Source organism: Phasianus colchicus, chromosome 2 (assembly GCF_987193195.1).
Source record: "Phasianus colchicus chromosome 2, bPhaCol1.hap1.1, whole genome shotgun sequence".
NCBI lineage: Eukaryota > Metazoa > Chordata > Aves > Galliformes > Phasianidae > Phasianus > Phasianus colchicus.
In genome coordinates, this window is record NC_143437.1 from 7109368 (window position 1) to 7129630 (window position 20263).

General features: G+C 42.5%; 1 protein-coding gene across 19 annotated transcripts in view; it reads left to right on the forward strand.

Annotated features, from left to right (window-relative positions):
• The window catches only part of LOC116232872 (uncharacterized), a 324054-nt gene that overhangs the window by 254221 nt on the left and 49570 nt on the right, over positions 1-20263 (forward strand). For 16 of the 19 annotated variants that reach the window (XR_016463853.1, XR_016463860.1, XR_016463864.1 and 13 more), the window contains 6 exons: positions 14-874; positions 5981-6069; positions 6233-6316; positions 7124-7203; positions 10476-10653; positions 12396-12552. The gene's annotated coding sequence lies outside the window, so the exon portion shown is untranslated. Of the gene's footprint in view, positions 1-13; positions 875-5980; positions 6070-6232; positions 6317-7123; positions 7204-10475; positions 10654-11812; positions 11910-12395; positions 12553-20263 lie in introns of all 19 variants that reach the window. The other 3 variants (XR_016463863.1, XR_016463858.1, XR_016463856.1) reach the window with 3 other exon arrangements.

The following is a 20263-nucleotide window of genomic DNA, read 5'->3' on the forward strand; positions in this document are numbered from 1 at the left end:
AACTGTTCTTCAGGTGAAATCATGGAACAGATCATACTGATGTCCTTCATATGTGATGAACCTTTTTTCACTTCCAAGATGAATGAAGAAACCCTATCAGTGGACACCCCAAGCCGTTGTGTAGGTAATTTGTCTGAAACATCTGACCAAAATGTCACATATTCACATACTGCCATTATTTCACGAGGAAGGCTCTTTTTATATGATGCTTTTGTCTGAGACTGTGTTGAATTTCATTTGCAAGTTGTTTATTATAAAGTTATAAAGCTATGTGATAGCTTTATGGCTCGTTTTAAAGATGTGTAGGTATTACTTGCTCTGTGTTGTAATAGCATGAAGGCCAGCTTTCAAAAGTGCTCCAAATGCTTTGGAGTTTAAGTCCCTTTCACCTTAAAAACATGGGTGCAATTAAAACTTGCAGGTCTGGCCTATTAAAAATATGTCATTCAGCCTCTCTGTTGTTGAGAATGGGGAGGGGAGTGCATGGGTATTCTGTGATGCAGCCACTTTAAAAATATGTCTGAACCTATCTAAGCATATCTTGCTTGTTAGTGTACCTTGTCCTTTTGAACTACTGGAAGGAGTTCACTGTATGAAGGAGGAATTGGCTATTCTAAAAAGGACAGCTGGAAAGCAAGACATCCAGTGAGCTTATGGCAAGCTGTGGAATGCTATATTTCATGAATATCTCTTTTCATTTATTTTTTTGTTCCATGATTTTAAATACAATGGTGACGGGAAAATGCTACATTTCATGAATTTTTGCTTTATCTTTTTGTGTGTGTGTGTGTTTCTGAGGCTTTAAATACAGTGTTGACTGGGAAAGGGAAGTTGCACTGAGAAAGATTTTGCTCTTCAAACTGTACGTGCCAAGGTAGGTCTGGAGCAGATGCTCGTGGCTGAATTAATAAACTCTGACTGCAGAGGTTTAGAACAAGAATTCTGACAGACCCTTCACATGACAATACTAGTGGGAGTCACAGTAATATCATCTGCTGCTGAACATTGCGAGCATGTGAGTACCGTTGTGCCAAAGGTTAATATGCCAGTTTTATTTCCTTCTCTCTACAGCTATAATTTAAACGAGTTGCACACATAAGTGATGTTATATGCATAGGGGTTTGCATTAAGTTTGCTATGTCAGATTTGTTTATAAAAATCATATTTTGAAACACTTGCCCAGGGGCTCCGTTCTGGGGAGCTGCAAGCTGATTCCTTTTAAAGAGGCAGCTTTCATTTTCCATGAACTTTCAATAGAGATTTTGGAGCTCTGAGCAGGGAGCTCTGTTTTAAAATTAGCACTTGCCCAGGTTTACAATTGGGTTTAATTACAAAGCAAGAGAGAGTTTAATCTTGTTTTACGTGTGTGTCGTGTGACCCTTCCCATACCTTAGAGGTATTGGAAGGGCCCCCTGCCTCTCCTGGGGAAAATTGCTTCCCAACATTTTGGAGACTGTTTACAATGTTTTTGTTCCTATGCTGCAATGTTAACATTGCCCATAAACCTAATAGTCACACAGTAGTTAATAAGGGGCAGAAAGTTTTATAGTCTTTTCCGCAGTTGTTAAAAGCCTGCTACTGTAATTTGGTCCTGACCATGCAAACCATGCAACAACATTGGTTGTTGTGAAAAATAAGAGGCCCTATTTTGGTGTTTTCTTGGAAACCAATGGGAAAGAGAACCTCTCCTTAGCATCTAGCTGAATGTAATGAATTTGAGGGTTATTGAAATTGCTTGGTTTGTAATATAAACACTCGAGGGCTTGCCAGCAGTGTACCTTCAGGATGTATGGCTATTCCAGAAAAAGAAAATCATTTTTTATTTCTGTTAAGAACCCATTGTAATTAGTGGCACTATCTGGCAATGGATGGTTTATCAAATTGCCCTTCAGTTACAGGAAATAGGATCCATTAATGATCTTGCAAGCATATTTTTAGTCAGACTCAGCAAGAATCATTTTCTAGCTGTCTTTCTATGTTATGTAAACTAAGAGCATTTTCAAGGTCTCAGCTGCGCTGCCCTGTGTGCCATTCAGAACAATTTTTACCTTCTCCAGCTAGAAGTGACCACACTAGAGGAAATAAGGTACTTCTCAAAGTAAGATTTCTAGAATCAAACCTGCACCGAAGATGGCTCAAATGTAGTTATGTTTGGACTCTGGGTACCTGTTGGGTCCACACTTACTACAGTTCCTCAACACATCAGCAGGATGTAGGAGAGGTTGGAGCTGGGACAAAGTGGTGGCTGAAAGGTTGCCAGACAAGACCTAGTTTGAAAAGGAACTTTTCTTTACAAATTTCTCCAAGGGAAGTTTCCACGACTCACACACAGAATCACAGAATGGCCAGGGTTGGAAGGGACCTCAAGGATCATGAATCTCCAACCCCCCTGCCACATGCAGGGCCACAAGCCTCCTCTTTTTATATAGACCAGGCTGCCCAGGGCCCCATCCAATCTGGCCTTGAACACCTCCAGGGACGGGGCATCCACAACCTCTCTGGGCAGCCTGTTCCAGCACCTCACCACTCTCATAGTAAAGAACTTCCCCCTGACATTCCCTAAATCTCCCCTCCCTCAACTTAAAACCATTTCCCCTTGTCCTGCTGTTATCTAACCTTTCAAAGAGTTGATTCCCCTCCTGTTTGTAGGCTCCCTTTAGGTACTGAAAGGCTACAGTGAGGCCACGCCACAGCCTTTTCTCCAGGCTGAAGAAGCCCATCTCCCTCAGCCTGTCCTCGTAGGGGAGGTGCTCCAGTCCCCTGATCATCTTCATGGCCCTCCTCTGGACCCTCTCCAACAGCTCCCTGTCTTTCTTGTACTGGGGGCACAGTACTCCAGATGGGGTCTCACAAGAGCAGAGTAGAGGGGGACAATCACCTCCCTGTCCCTGCTGGCCACCCCTCTTCTGATGGAGCCCAAGATACCATTTGCTTTCCGAGCTGCAAGGGCACATTGCTGGCTCATGTTAAGCTTTTCATTCATCAAGAGCCCCAGGTCCTTCTCCACAGGGCTGCTCTCAAGGACCGCTCCTTCCATCTGTATGGATGCCTGGGATTCCTCCGGCCCAAGTGCAAAACTCTGCACTTTGCCATGTTGAACTTCATCAGGTTCACCCAGGCCCACCTTTCTAGCCTCTCGAGGTCCCTCTGAATGGCATCCCATCCTTCAACCGTGTCGACCGCACCACTCAGCTTGGTGTCGTCAGCAAACTTGCTGAGGGTGCACTCAATTCCATCATCGATGTCATTGATAAAGATGTTAAAGAGCACCGGTCCCAAGACAGACCCCTCGGAGACGCTGTTTGTTACCGGCCTCCACCAGGACATAGAAACTCTGATGACTACTCTCTGTCTGCAGCCTTTCAACCAGTTTCTTATCCATCGACTGGTCCACCCATCAAATCCACATCCCTCCAATTTGGAGATAAGGATGTGGTGGGGGACCATGTCAAAGGCCTTGCTCAAGTCCGGGTAAATGACATCGGTCATCTTTCCCTTATCCACCAATGCCGTCACTCCATCTTAGAAGGCCACCAGTTTGGTTAAGCGTGAGCTTCCCCTGGTGAAGCCGTGCTGGCTGTCTTGGATCACACGCCCTTTCCTCATGTGATCAAGCATGTCATCCAGGATGATCTGTTCCATGATCTTCCCAGGCACAGAAGTGGGACTCACCCGCTTGTAGTTCCTGGGGTCCTCCTTGCTCCCTTTCTTGTAAATGGGAGTGACATGACCCTTCCTCCAGTCATCCAGGATCTCACCTGACAGCCACAAATTTTCAAATATGAAGGAGAGCGGCTTGGCAACCACCTCAGCCAGCTCCTTCAGAACCCTGGGATGCACACCACCCGGCCCCATAGACTTGTACACATTCAGTCTCATGAGGCGGTCTCGGACCTGCTCTGTCCTCACAGTGGGGGAGGGGTTTACCGCCCCGGTCTTGACCTAAGGTTTAGGGATGCAGGGCTCAGGGACGTGAGAAGTACTGGAATCCTGGCCGCCAGTGAAGACCAAGGCAAAGAACTCATTCAGTACCTCAGCCTTCTCTTCATCCCTTGAAGCCAGTTCTCCTTTTCCATTTACCAAAGGAGGTACACTCGCTTTGACCTGTCTGTTCTGGCCAGTGTACTTGTAGAAAAAAGTCTTCCTATTGTTTTTCACGTCCCTTGCCAAATTCAGTTCTGCCTGCACCGTGGCTTTCCTGATCCCACATCTGCAAGTCCAGACGGCATCCCTGTATTCTTCCCAGGTGACACAGCCTTGTTTCCAGAGTTTGTATGCACCTTTCTTCACCCTCAGCACGCCCGGCAGGTCCTTGCCAAGCCACGCCGGCTTCCTACCTCCTCTGCCAGCTATCTTATTCAGAGGGACAGAGAGCTCTTGTGCTCTCAGGAAGGCATCCTTGAAGAGTAGCCAGCTCCACTCAACATCTTTGTTTTTAAAGAAGGCATCCCAGGCAATCTTGGCCAACAGTCCATTGAACAGCTCAAAGTTCGCTCTTCCAAAGTTCAGGATCCTGACGCCACTCTTCGCCAGGCCCACATCCCTTAGATAACGAACTCAACCAGGGTGTGGTCACTGCAGCCCAGGCTGATTTCATCTGCATTGGTGAGCAGCAGGTCCAGCAACGCTTCACCTCTGGTCAGTCTGTCCAATACCTGGACCAGCAAGTTATCATCAGTGCATTCCAGGAGCCTCCTGGACCTCTTGCAGCCTCTGCTAATCATTTACAAGTTAAGGTTATTTATCTCAGAAGGTACCTGTTCTGGTCATGTGTGGAAAACTTGTATAGAGATTATTACACAGCAGGGAAGAGTGGTAGGGGAAAGAAATAAGGGAAAGATCATTTGCTTCTAAATCAGAATATTATGAATATCATGAGCTCTCAAGTGCAGTGATATTGCATGCTATCTGAACGGGGAGGGTTCTAATTATTTGGCTGGCATAAGTCTACTTCAGTGCTTAAGATGCTGTGATTTCCTTCGGATGCAACCTTAACACATGTGTTGCCTGGGATTACAGTGATAAGTTTTGAGCCATCTGCAACATTTCTAAAATGCCTTTTGCCTCAAATTAACAGTGAATACTTTGAGTACATGAATTACAATGCAGTGAGTACATAAACCTTTACACCGATCTCCCTTGCCCTAACTGAGAAGGGAGCATGGGCTGCAGTGAATGAGCTTGGTTGGGTTTTGCACCCTCTGAAAATGGTGTCATTGGCTCAATGCTGAATTTGATGGGAGTTTTGAATGCAGTGAATGTATAACTTAGCAATGACAGAAGTGAAGGGTGTGCTGTGTTTGTGGTGGGTGGGCACTTCAATGAGAAATCTCCATGAACACAGACAAAGCTCCACACTTACTCTCATGTGCATTGGGACCCAAATTCAACACAATTACGCTGCCACCGTGCTATGATAGAAGTCTAAAAAGGAAATGGTATTATTCACTCAGTAATTTCTGACCCGTTGCACAATTACACTACTGGATTCATTCTGAAACACATATATGGGAGTACCCTCGTAATTAAACGTCTAAAAATACAGCACTGCCATTTCTGGATTGGTTTCTTAAGAGTGGTTGCATAAAACTCTATCAAGATACTTAATACACTGTACTGTGCTCTTTTTGGGCTGAACTGTTACTGGGAAAAATGAATTCAGCGTTGCAATGGTTGCAGTGCCTTCCAGCTTCAGCACACTGAGTTCTCTGAACAGAGTATCAAAAATTCCCATCTCTGGCAGGCTTGATGCTGGCAGGGTGGGAAGTGGAAGCAGCTCCCTGTGACTGCCCCTTCCCACAGTGCCTGGCTTCCTTGCATCTCAGGGCTCAGCACGCCTGGTCTGCTGCCAGATGTTTTCTGTTTTATTATGGGGGTAAGCTAGAAAATCCTGTGTCATCCTGAACAAGCTATAGGGGGGGATGGAGAGGGAGCTCTTCCACAAGATACTCCTGGGACTAAGTGCAACCCTTTGGCTTAGGTTTGCCCCCAAGGTACGGTCTGGCTCAGCACACTAGCTCCTGTCAAGAAGTCAAACATTGCTCTGGAAAACAAACTTGTCTTCATGCGGTAAGTTTGTTCTGCTAAGCCTTGATCCAAAACCCACTGAAATCAACAGTGTTTTGAAGTCAATTTCCAGTGATTTCCATGGTCTGGAGATTAGATTTCACTGCCATTTGGATCTCAGAAGTTCCTGACCGCCTCACTCTGCCTCTTTATTTCTCTACCGCAGGATGAAGATGCTATTTAATGCGATGCTGTTTAACTGGGCACCCTGCATGGAAACTGGAGCTCTGTTGTTAGCCCCATTTCACAGGCAAGGAATCTGTATCTAAATGATACCTCAAAACTGTGGCAAAGCTGAGAATAGAATCCAAGTTTAATTCCATAGATACTCAGCTTTCTGGGCTTTGAAAAGAGCTGTCGTACTACAAGGAAGTACTTCAGCATCCTTTTCATTTGAAGATGTTTCCAAACATTTTTCCTTATATTTGCCTCTCAAAAGTGTTGTTTCACATTCGTGTTCCTGTTCCATCAAGTTTCTTTCCTTTTCTCAGCTGCAATCATTAACAGCTGGTGAGTAAATTAATAATGGGTAAAAAGGATAGCTGGTTGAGCATTTCTGTTCTTGTGACTGGGGGAAAATGCTCCAAGAAAAATGCACTGATATTTTCAAACCACAGTGCTGTTGTGTTTGTGTGCTTTTTTCCTGAATACCAAGCTGGTTGATGAGCCTCAGCACTCTTGATTTAGACCAAGGGTTAGGCTCCTTAAAAGGTAGACTGAGACCCTTCTTAATTTCTCCATTACTGAGGAAGTACCCTTAGTTCAGGCAGCAGTCAGGGAAGGCTGTTGGGAGAACTACATTGCAGGTGACACTTTGGAATTGCAGTTCTTAGGCATTTATCAACCGCTGTATTTTCAGCTTGAAGGTACCAATGTTTTTCTGTGGTGTAGTAAATTACTGAATGTTTACATGCAATTAGGTGTGTGCCTATGGAGGAGAAGACACCAGGAAACAGGATTTTCCTGAGGTAGTTGCTAGTTCAGAGGCCCGGTGCCACTGCAGTAGCTGTTGTCAGGAAGGACTGAGTGGCAGTTCTAATTACCAGTGTCTACACAGGTTTCTCATAGGAAGATACAAGCTGTCACGATCCCTTGCCAATCACATGAGAACTGACCTAGGGAGAACATCAACCGAAGGTGAGTGTACGCGTCCAATAAATTCAGTCCCCACTGCATTAGCTTATTTTTAGGATTGTCCTGAAAAGACATTCAGCCTGTATCATAAAACCTTCAACCGAGCAGAAAATATACAGAATGATGATGACTTTAAATTTGGGTTCATGCCCTCTGGGGCATGAATTCATAGTACTTTGAATATGATTTGATAATGTACTGAATGCTGGAGGAATGCAGAATCTCTAGATTAAAGTTCATGAAGACAAAGCATTTATACAGTGTCAGTGCTCTCCTAATCAAAGAAAGCAAAAGAAATTTTATTCTTAAACTTCCTGCAAGTATTGTTATTTTTAATGTATAATAAAATCATGGTTTGTCGGTAAGATATTTCTCAGCAATAGAATGCTTAAACTTAGCACATAAATTTATGCGTGCAACTGATATGCTGTTTTCTGATTTTCACCTTCTTCCATTGAATGTATTAGAGACTTGTTCTTGAACATAGTTTAGACAATACACGTGTCACAAGCAATAATGAATCAAAGAAAGAAAGCATCCAGAAAGGGAAGCTAACTAGACAGGTAGGCCCTCATCAGCATCACATTCTGTTCCGTAGCTACAATAACAATAATTGAGTCAGACACATGGATTTTAAGTGCCTCTTAAAGAGGAAAGTTAGGGAGAGACACTGTGGAAAGAAAATTATATGCTGAAATGTGGCATCTCAGTTTTGCAGCTGCCAACCTTGTTCTGTCAGTAGCCACAGCTGTTGCCTTTTCTTCTAAACTTAGCAGGGGGTGGGTGAAACTAAAGAGAATCAGGGCAGGCACTGCAGCTAATAAAGAGGTGTGGGGCCAAGTCCCTCTGTGGAACCCAAGGAAACCTTAAATTAGTTTGAGCTTTTGAGAAATAGGTGTTTTGCTTGAGTGGGGAGGAGGTTACATTTGGGGAGATGCATGCCTGCCCCATGGATGGGCACATCCTGGGTGTGCTCAATAGCAGCCTGTCTTGCACCAGTCCATTTTTTTTTCTGGTTTTGCTGTATTTCCCCTTGCATTTTGTGTATTGTGGGCAGCAAGTTTTCTCAGCATTAGCTTTCCCAGTGGCTGAAAGAGGACATTTGTCCAGAAGAGCAGGAAATCTAGTCTCTGGTTCTGCTGCTGACTGAATATGGTCTGTGAGCATGTGTTCCTCAACCTCGAAGTCAAAGCTCATGCATTTCACATCTGGAGTGATGCAAAATACAGCCTTGTTAGAGCAGGGCTTGGTATCACTGGAACAGCTCTCAGTAAAAGTATAGCAGTATTCTTACTGCATTTGTGCACGTTTAGGTGTCATTTTTGGGCAACATGAGACTAAGTATGAGTATTAACTTCCATTTTTCTCCCTGTCTTTGGAGTTGCAGAAAAGAAATTTGAATACACGACCCAACATTCAGAATAAAATCCAAAGGCAGAAACAAAGACCCACCATTTCTGATTTTCTTCTTTGTAGCTGTTTTTTAAATGCAGTTTTATGCTTAGAAGCAAGTTCTCTGCTTTTTGATGCGCTGGCTTGGGATTTGTGAGCGTTTTCACATTTCTGTCTGACCATCACCTGCCAGCTATCCAGATGATGTGAGGAGCTGAATAAAATGCAGGCATTGGTAATGGAAAATGTGTATACCCCCAGAGCCACATGCTCTATGGCAATCTGGGTGAAGCAACAGAGTGGTTAGGGTGCAAGGACTGCTGATGTAGCACTGGAGGACTCTGTAAGACCACGAAACCTGGTGCATTTTTGTCCTATTCGAAGTTTTGGGGCAGTGTTATCTGCTGGATGTCTTTCAGCTTGGTGGCATGTAGCTGGCTCCTTCCAGCAGAGAATGTGGGAGAGATTTAACTTGAGATGTGAATAATCAGAAGAAAAATGGAATTATAACATAGCTGAGAGTAGAGACATAACCTGTACTTACATTATGTGTCAACCTCATCAGGGGATAAAATATTCTTAGCATCAACCAGAGTAAGGCTCGGTGATGCTGACCTGTTGGGTGAGCCACTGACTGCAGAGGAAAGTACTGAGGAAGGAGAGAGAATGTGGTTGTTTGTGTCATACACAGAAAATTCAGCCTGCGTGCCAGATGATACACTTCCATCTGGTGAAGCTGAAGATGCTGAGAACAGTGATAGGAGGAAGGGGACCATACCCCAGTTAGGTTTAGGCACAATATGTAGTCGAATGAAATAAAATATTTCTTAAGAAATGATTGATGGAGCCTAGAGCTAATAACTTCTGGGGTAATTTTGTCACTTTTATCTTCAGGGCGGAGATCGCTACATGCCAAGCTGCATTCCTTCATAGCATCTGAATCATTCTTATTGTCTCCACAAGCTGAAAATGAGAAACAGACTGGCAGGAAAGTTAAAATTTTCAAGGTGGAAAGAGTAGGGAATAGCATGGTTTTATTTTTATTTTTTTTTCTAAGATTAAAAGTTCCTGCTGCATTTTTGCAGACAATGATACACTGGCTTTTATGATTCTTCTATTTAAAACAAAAGTAAAGTTTCCTATATTTTGAATAGAAGTAAGCACCTGAAAAAAAAGGCTTGCTCCAATGCTTCTATAGCCAGCCAGGCTTTCTGTGAGCTGCATGGGGAAGAAATATTTCCAAGGCACCAGTGATTGCCATATCCTGTATGCAAAAAGATTCCATAAATGTCTGAAAACAGATGGAATGCAACTTTGGAGGAATAAATGGATTTTTAATTTTCTGAACATTTTGGATTCCATCTGGTTGAAGTAACTAAGTGACCTAGTAGAATACTTTTACCTTTCCTGTATAATAGATAGAATCCCAGCTTGCATTGCTGTTGACTGACATATTCTACCCCAGTAATACATGGCTTTTACTCGCTCTTACCTTCGCTTACTTTTAATCTTTTGACTACATAGTGAGGTGCATCTCTCTCTCTGTGTCAGATCTATAAGGTGACCCACCCTCAGTTCACCATTTGGCCTTGCTGGTAGCAAGGAGGAGCTCTGAAGCACCTGGCTAAGCCCACCTGACAATAGCTGGAGCCTGATGAGATACATATTGTAGGCATATGTCCTTTTTTATTTTGCTGCGAGCACTGATGCATGTCAAAAAGAAAAAAAAAAATTCCTAATTTTCTGTCATGTTTAAAGGCAAAGAATGAGGAGAGGCTTTGCGTGCAGGCACAAACAAGGTGTAACATTCCTGTTTACTGGTCTTTTTGTTATGCTATTTAGAATGCTGTTAAACAAATAAGAATAAATGCATGTGTTTTTAGACAGGAAATGAGCATTCCTGCATGAATAGGAAGTGCAGGCAACTTGAACTCACAAGAAAGAAATCATAAAGTGACTTCTCTCTATAAAAAGGGGAAGACTTGTGGAAAAGACACCATTTTTGTGCCTGGCTCAGTGAAAGCTAGAAAGCAAATCTCTTCACACTCCTTGAGAGAGAAGGTGGGTCTTTTGAATCGCTAATATTAAGCCCGTATTTACTTGCTGCACTGTTAATGAAGCTGATTATTTCAGATTGCTGTTCAGAAGGTTATTCTGAGAGTATTTCCATGCTAATAAGTCCATAAGCAATAGTTAGTCTGATAGTGGCAATGTGTTTGGAATTATTTTCATGCTTCTTGGCACTTTGGAACATTTCTGAGCATTCTTGCTATGGATGTGGATGAAATTTGGAAAAGAATGGGGAATAACAGCTCTCTTTATTTGTTTTAAGGGACAGTAGCGAGGCTGTTTTCCAATTCTATTTGCCTTCCTGTAGAAACCCTTGCATTTTAAGATCCCAAGTTTCAGCCTAACCCAAAGTCTGAAATCACTGTAAGATTTCACTTCTGCCTGACACATTAATGCTATGTAAAAAAATGCGTTTGCTCTGTCCTTAATAGGGCAAAATATAGCATTTGCACTGCAAATAACTTTTATATGAATCTCTGGTCACTGTAACCCCATAATTCAAACGAAGCTTGTTTCTTCTCCCTCAAATTAGTGATTCTGAACTTCTAACAGTTGGCAGGAACACACACTGATGCTGCCAGGGAAACTCTGGATCCAGTGCAGTCGTGCTTTATGCATCTTTTGCTAGGATCCTGTAATAACCTCGCCTTGTATGGCATCGAGACAATTGAATTCTCTTTTGCTTTATACACTTACATAATTGCATTACATTCTCTGAAGCCTTTTTGCTCCCATAAATGATTAAAACTGTTGTTGAACAAATTTGGACTTGGGAGACATATTTAAACCTCCGTACTCAGAATGGGAGTCGCTGAGAGACTGATAGCTGCAAGTGCTGAGGGTTTGTTGTTTTGTGATTTTCTGGCAGTTTAGAGTTTTGTGAAAGAGAAGTCTGTGCCCTACTAATAGTGCTGATCACGTGTTCTCTCATTTGTGTAATTGAGAGAATTAGCAATATAATGAAAACAGCTCCATCTAAATAAGTTCTGTACCCGCAGTTAATAAAAGAGTATCTACCCTCAGAGACCTGGGATTCCTCTGCAAACTCTTTTAGTTAAACAAAGCATTCTGTGTACCTGCAGTTAATGTGATATTTATTTTTTCATTATTCATGAAACAATTTTAATGTCTCTGCTGATTTTCCTGGTAGGATGTTCAGCTCCAGCATGCTGGAGCTCATGCTGAGTTGTAGCTGAAGATGTCATTCACAATAAACATGAGCTGCTGTGACAATACGATGGCAGAAGGTGAAGAATCTCTTTTCTTGTGCAAGGACGTGCATGTGTCTCTGTGTGTGAGAGGGAGAGAGAGATTTGATTGTGTTTACAAGATTCATTCGAGGCACAGCAGGCAGTAGTCACATTCTAATATTCACCTTAACAGAGATAATTTGATTTTCAACCTGGTTATCATGCGTTTAGACATAACGATACATGAAAATATATGCTTTAGCAGTGCATTTTAAACAAGGTTGCACACTTTAAGTCGGAATATATTAGAGGTGAGTGTTGATTTTAACAATTGCAGAAGTCCTGGAAAGCACAGTTTAGGATTCAGCATAAGGTACAAAAATATCAAAAGGAAACCAAATTCTAATGGGTTTCCTCCGGGTAACTGTTTCTAGGCTGAACTCAAAAGGGTGGATTTCCCTGAGTTTGAAGTCTCACAAGGTGTATGTCTTTATCGCATTTGAGAGCCTTAGGTACTAATGGAATTTCTTTTTTGAGTCCTAGGTTGTGTCCAGACTTGAAAATTAAGATTTAGAAAGTCCCACGGCCTGTCTGAGCTTTACACTGGGAGGAATACGAGCTGCCTGAGCAGAGGATGAATGTTGTCTTGGGTCACCATCAAGATCTTGACCTGCCTAACTGACGTGACTCAGGGAAAGAGGTATGTCAATGCTCATCAGGAGCACATCCTCATTTACTGCTTCCTGGAGTAGCGTGAGAGATAAGGGGATTTATCAGCAATTTAATTATAGATGTAACACACTGTAGTTGTAACATTCATTATGCAAGACAAAAAGGAGTCTTCTCTTTGCACTGCAAGATTTCAAGCTCAACTGAAATCTGAAGAGTATGGATGAGGTTGGGCATGATCTTGTGAATCACCTAAAGCATGTTTGCAACAAACAAAAGCCATCATAATTCTCCTGAAGTCAACAAAGGTGAGCGTGTTTATACGAATGGGGCATTTGGCCCAAATCCAGCTGAAGCCTTTGCAGTATCACACCTCTGAATCTTCTGAGGTTTTCCCAGAGTCATTAATATTGAGGCTGTATGGTACCCAAGGCAATTATCCATTACTGTTTGGTCCTGGCCCAGGAATTATTCCACAACATGTTGCCTCATTAGTGTAATATAATGGAAAAACAGAAACAAACTAGAAACCAGGAAAATGAGGGTGGTAAAGAATGTGAAGGATACAGGCTGGGGTGTATTCCTCTGGTGGTGTGAATTGGTGCAGCGCTATCACCTCCACTGAGGCTCTGCCAGCTTACGCCTCGCAATGCTCTGGCCCATGATTATTAGAAAAGTATGTTGTTGATATGCTCTATAATGGCTTCCATTACCAGCCCTTGCTAAAAGAAGCAGCTGGTGAAAGTTATGTTTATGTTCCACAGATGGATCAGCAATGGCAGATACATAGCTCCGTGTCTGGTAAACAGGTGTTTGACTTTATATTTCCTAGCTAGCCAGAAAAAGTCAGAACCATAGTGAAGGGTGTAGACAAAGGAGATCAATTCAGCTGTTGAAAAGGAAGAAACAATTATTTTTGGTTGCACTTTATCTTCTTTTTTAATGGTGAGTAGCGTCCTGAAATGATTCCAGACTTTTATCAGTTGAGCCTCCATAATCTAACCGTTTGGGTGGGAAAATTAGCAGAGGGTCACAAAGTCTTAAGCTCCTTCTTGCAAATGGAGCAATTCAAATGATACTCCTGCACCTCTCTCCTTTCCTGCCTGTGTTCGGCAGGAGAGGGAAGTGCTTTGGCTTCAGACAAAGCAAAATGGGCCGATTATGCAGTGAAAACTTCCTGTGCCAGAGGAGCAACTTCACCAGTTGCTGCTGTGCAGAATAAGACTTGTTGAAATTACAGCTAAGTTTAGCTATGCCTTTGCTGGGAGGTGGGAAATATAATCCTTTTCTTCAGAAGAAATGTTTTGCAAACTGTTTCCAACACCTGTAAATTTAATACTTATGGGGGCACAGTCAGTGCAGAAGGAGAACAATTGCTTTTCAGCTCACTCAAAATTGAGCATTTATTTTGACCATGTTTATTCATTTCTGATTGCTCAGAAAGCCGAAAAACAGCTGGGATTTTTTCTGGCCTCTGCATGATAAATATTTCTAGATGGAAGAATGACAACATGTAAATTTCTGGGTGAATATCATTGAGCCTAAAATTCCTTAAACTCTGAGGATTTGGGAGCATTTTCACAGATACCCAGTGGTGGGCTGAGTACTCATTAATAACTAGTATTATGATTCCCTGAATCATAGTGATCCAGATTCAACTCTTCTGGTTGCAAATCAGGTTATTATTTTACACTTTGACCAGCTCTAGGGAAAGCTCCTTAATATGTAATGCAAAGAAGTAGCCTAAGGGAATAGAGCAGCCTGGCAGCGTGTGCCTGAAACTCTCCCACACTGCTATCACATGTTCATCCCACTGGCAGAAGGCTGAATGCATGCTGCTGTCTCTTTGCAACCAGCGGCACAGTGGGCATGAGGGGTTCTCCAAGGCAAGAGCTGACCCAGTGTGCAGAAAGAGCAGCTGGGATAGCCGAGGAGCCCTGGGTAGGTCTGAAGAAAAGTTCAACTTCAGTGTTGTTAACTCATTATCACGCCTGTTTTATTGAAACCAAACCCCTCAAGGAGGCAGCGTTAGAATCAGCGTGTTACATTGGGAAGGTGCCTGTTCAAATGAAGTGTGAGCAGCGTGTGTTTCCATGCTTCTGTTGTAGATGTAATATATGAGGGAATAGCGAGAGCAGCAGGTGTTGTCAGAATTTATGGAGGAGCAGCAAGCACAGGCGGCAGCCCTACAGGAAGAGCAGTGACAGTTACTGCAGTGAATGATCTCGAGAAAGCGGGGCAGAGCCCCAGCTACCCTATAGCCTGGCCTTTGGGCAGGAGCAAACAAGACATTGAGTCTAGGCTTGCATGGCCAACTCAAGCAGTAAGACTAGCAGCGATCAGGGCAACCAGCCACCCAAGACCTGTGCTGAACAAGCGTGGCCCGTGCTGTGCATGCTGATCTCTGAGCGATGGTACTGCTGCCGACTACGAGAGGTACATCTTGAACCAGTTGGGAATCCCAGAATAGAAGTACTGATAAAGGCTCATGGAGGAATTTAACTACCCAGACATCTGTTGAGTAACAAATACAGCTGAACATGCATCATCGCAGAGGTTCCTAAATTACAGTGAAGACAACTTTATGATCCAGAAAGTAGAGACTCCTGAGGAGAAGCCATCCTGGATCTACAGGAATATATTAATGAAATTTGCAGATGAAACTTCGCAAGTGCATTAAAAATATAGCAGCTCTGTGACTTCAGCACGGCATCGTATGTATTTAGAGTGGACTGTCTTCCACATCCATTTATTAGTTTTCACTATTTCATAAGTAGATGAAACCTCAAACCCACTTTCTGCTGTCTTTAAAACTGTTTGCATCCTCCATTCATGCCAGATATTTGATATCGATGGGCTCTTAACTAATATAATCTGCAAACATTTCTGTTGGATGGGGTACAGCTCATGACGGAGACCCAGAGAATTAGAGAAACTGACAGATAATAACACTGCGATTCAGTTCAAAAACGCAAAAGCATACTTTTTGCAGAAGAAAAATTGTTAGAAACAAATGTATAATACAAGGAACCTTAAGACACAGAAATATTGAAAAGATAATAATGAACAGCAAATAAGGCATGAGTTTTCAATAAGGCACAATAGCAAGGAAGGCCTATAAAGTTTTGGAGTACAAACAAAGAGCTATTACGTCACAGGATAAAGTTCAAATAGGGCTTTTTTCCTTGTTGGTATCAGGCAATGCAAAATAGGCTAGCATGTTAAAATGAGCAGCCAAAAAGGTTGTGCTGATTGTCAAGATGAACTTCTGGCAGTAGAATGTAGGAGTTTATGAAAAATCTTCTGGAAGTTTTGTCTTACAATGATACTAAGGAGCAAGAAGAAAAGCAACCCAAAAGTTTGCAGCGTTTGATTTTTATCCTAAAACAAGGGACTCCATGAAGTCCTAGGGGAAAGATTTCTCTTAAAATTTCTCACATAAATCAACTATTCTTTGCCATCCTCAAAGAAAAAAACAGCCCTGAATGAATCCTGCTTCATTCCTCGGATTCAATACATGGATAATGCAGGTTTACTCTCTAATGATTCATTTCCTTACATCTGGAGAGTGTGTCTTTTGAATTTGGGGTGGGGGGGAGGGGGCTGAACGTATTTTTTTTCCTCTTTTGCCAAGTTTTAATTTGATACATTCATTTCTCCATTACCATTCTGTCCCAGCATTTATTGTCTCAAACACTACAGCAAAATCTTTTTCACATCTCTTCGGGAAGGTAACGTTTCAATTTACGTTTGTAACAGCAAGGTACAATCTCAGTGGGATGGTAACCTTTGTAATCTTTCTGCTAATACACCGTTCATTAGCTTTGTGATGAAATATGCCCGTGTTATAAATATTTCCAGAAAAGAATAAAACTTTTCTCTTGTCTGCGTTAGCTCTGACATCTGCTATAGGGCATACAGAGAAGGAAATCTCTACCTCCAAAAGTTATTCCCATTCCCATTGTATGAAGACTATTATCAAATAATTCCACTCCACTTGATCAAAGACCTTCTCAGCATCTAACGTTAATAATGTTCATGGTCTTGAGCCTTTGCTTCTTCTAAGATTTTAGAGTCCCCAAAGCATCTCCTAAAAGGTCACTGTGAGGTCTGGGAGTGTTCAGTTCTTTGATCAGAAAGAGGCAAGAGCTCCTTTTAGTCTTAACATTCAATTTCTGTACTCACACACACACACCAAAAAAAGAGTAATTAATCTCAGGAACATGGAACTCAATCCAACAAAAGCAATCATGGAAGATTTTTTTATCAAAGGTGCAATCTAAGAAATACCTTTGCAAGCAAGGAATTGGAAGAAGATGATAAAATGAATGAGAATCCCTCTCTGGTTAATATTTCTGTCTAAATTTTGGTTAGAATTGGAGTCAAGACAAAAACAGATTGGACACAAACACGTTATCAACAAGATAGCAGCAATGATATACAAACCAGCTCTAATGAACTGTCTTTACATATCCAGAGAGGCCTTCTAAAGAAAGCTACCAACACCTGCCTGAAGGCTCTTCTTGCTTCAGGCTGGATGGATTTCCTTGCTGTTCTCAATCAAAGTTAATTTGTAATCTACAAAAACAGTCTGCTGTTAAGAGGCTGAAACAGAACATAAGGGTGAAAAAGCAGCAACAGGATCTCTGTCAACCTGAAGCTTCAGCTTTTCTGTCTGCTGCACCTGAATAGGCAGACTGAGTCACTCCAGCACTAAAGTGGAAGGACAGGACAGAAAGAAAAGTCACTTGTGGATCACCTTTCTATAACAGACAATATACAAAGGCATTGGCTCTGAGCAAGGTAACTGACTTGGAAAGTACTTAGCTGAAACTCTTTCCTGGAGCATTGACTCATGCCCTCTGCTTCAACAAAGCCAGATTACAACGATTTGCCAGCGATTTTGTGGCTGCAAAATGCAGAAAGGTATTTTAATTACATTTTCCCCTATGATCAGTTCTGTTGCCATATACTGTGGTTGAAATCTTATTGGAATGCTTTAAATAGAACAAAGACTGCTTCCGCAATTCTGCCCCCATCGTCCTTCCTCTCCCTCACCCAAACTGGTTCAGGTTGTTTGGATGGAAATGCTGCTTTTGTCTACAAGGCTTTGCCTAGGAAGTGACTGCAGATGAACAGTGCCAACAGGAACTCTTCACAATCACTGATTGGGCTTTTCTCAGTCAATGTGCATTTCCCAAAGGAAATGAACTGAAAAATTTGAATCAAGTTTTGAAGTGAAGCAGTGTGAACAGCCTCAGAGCTGTCAATATGCTGATTTACCCCAGCTGAGGTTTCTGAACTTAAATTATTTGTGAATCTGCTGTTTGCTAATCAGGGGAATCCAAATTCTCATGGTTTTACTTCTGTAAAAGACAGGATTTTGCCTCATGATCAGCTCTGAAGCCATACCAGCAGGTAAAATTTCAACTCGGTCTACACAATATGGTTCTTCATCCACATATACTCACCCTGAATGGGGATAATATCTACAACTTACCTCACTGACCTTAATGGCCCATCTGGTGGAGGTGATGGTCCCTGATCAGATGTCCTCTTCTTTTAAGTCTCCTGAGTTGCTTAGTGCAGTGCTTTACCTCTTTCTGTCAAGTAGCACAAACCCTTCTGTTACCTTCTGGAGGCTGACGCTGCTCCTGCAAAGTCAGAAAGAAGTATTTAATATCAGATGCTAATTCCCATGCAAAGTTGTGTGGAAGCAGGACGTGGATTTGTTCTTAGGAGAAGGAGTGGGGGAGGAAGGATGAGTTGATTAGGTCCCCTTGGTTAGATTGGATCTAGTTCCTATCTTGTGCTAATCCACCCCAGACTCCTGGCGGAGAGATCCAAAGCCACGTAAAGCAGATAACAGGAGAAGGCTGAGGGGGCTGGTCAGGGGTGTTTGTAAATAAATCTGGAACCTGGGATCTGCAGCCTGTTTGGTTATGGTTTTGTGAAAACACAATTACAGCATAAAATGAAAGCAGGCTGTGCAATGAAAACAGGAGGAATGCCATCACCCAGGTTAGCTTGTACTGCAAACCACCCTGGTCAATCATCCGAGATGAATGGAGGTATCCGCTGAATAACCTCACTTTGCAACTTTTATGTGAAGGCTTGATAAATGAAGTCAGGGAGAGGTACAAGAAAGTGATTAAAACCAGCCTGCGCAAAAGGCAATGATAACCTCCCTGAGCTTGGAACTTTTTTTTTTCCCCTTCTGCTTGAGTTTCTTGAATAATTAACCCTTTCGTCTTACAGTCTCGGTACGCAAACATTTGTATATGGGTCCGAAACAGCTGCCTCCTGACAGACAATTTGTCACTAGTAATAAATCAGGCTCATTGGCGAGGCCAGCCACTTCCAACAGGGATGCTTCCATCCAGGTACCACGGGCTGGAGATTTATAGTGGCATAGATGTGGCAGAAGACCTTTTCAAAAGTTCAGCTCCATTGTTTCTGGTCCATGGGCTCTCTAAGATGCCCAGAGGCTCACTTAGGCACCTGCTTTTAGACATCCTCCTGGGAGAACATGCCCCATGTCACACTGTAGTGTTACCATTCCGTTGTTGTAGTGGGCTTGGATGGGATATTATTGTCACTGAAGCCCACTACAACAACGGAATGGGATAAAAAATAAAAAAATAAAGGCAGTCCTGGTGTTATTGTCAGGTAGGGCTCAGAATTTCTCCTTGGGAGCATGAAACCATCATCTGCTATCTTTTGCTGTAAAATTGGTTACTCGCTGGTGGGATGACTTGGGCATGCAGAAAAGCATCTTTCCCACATGCAACATAAGATATCAATAGATTTTCCATTCTTATAGTCCATTGTGCTCCTGGGTGCTTGCAAGGGACCAGCAAAGGAGTGTAACGAGCAAACTCCTGACCACGCGTGATCAGAGGCTGCTTGTAGTTTGACTGCTTCAGTTTTTTCTGCCCAGCTGCATTAGGATACTGAATCAGTCACTTCCAAAAAAAAACAGCTGTCTGAGTTTGGTCTCAGGTGAAGATCTAGAAGTGAGCATTAACAAAAAACACACAAAAGCTTTCTTGCATGTCAAAAAGAAATACGATAACAGGCATTAGGCTTTTCTTTGGGGGAAAAATCCCTAGACTTAACCCAAAGAATGGCACCAGGACCACTGCCTGTATTGAACAAAGCTGTGTAAACCCTCGCCGAGAGGCAAAATCTCAGCTGAGAATTGTCAACAGAGCTTTTACGACAGCCTGAAAATTAATTGTCCTCTCAAATGGCAGTCCTCAATTTAGGCATAATCTCTCCTGCATTACTCAGGTAGCTATTGTGAAGTATCACCCCGCTTGCTGCTCTCGCTGACAGTTTCTATATCCCTTCACCACGCCCACTGGAAGGAAAACAATCACATAAATCCCTCTTTCGGGGCATGCTCAAACTCGTTTCTTATTGTGGGGCAAATTTATGGTCGCATTTGCTATGTAATCTTTAAAGGGGACTGGCTGGTGGTTGAAGGTCTAAAATTACAGATGACCTGGGTGTAAGCAAAAGTGGATTTGTTAAAAAAATCTGTGTTTAAGGGAGGAGGGAAGGGGGGTGAGAGAGGAGAGCTTGATGTTCCCTGTGTAGTTTATGACCTTTGCTTAAAAAAAAAAAAAAAAAAAAAAAAATCCCTCTGAGAAAGGTAGAAAAGCAATTTTCAGTCTGTGTCTCTAAATATCTGTTTATCCCGCTGCCATGCTGTGAGCATGCCCAGTTGGAATGATTTA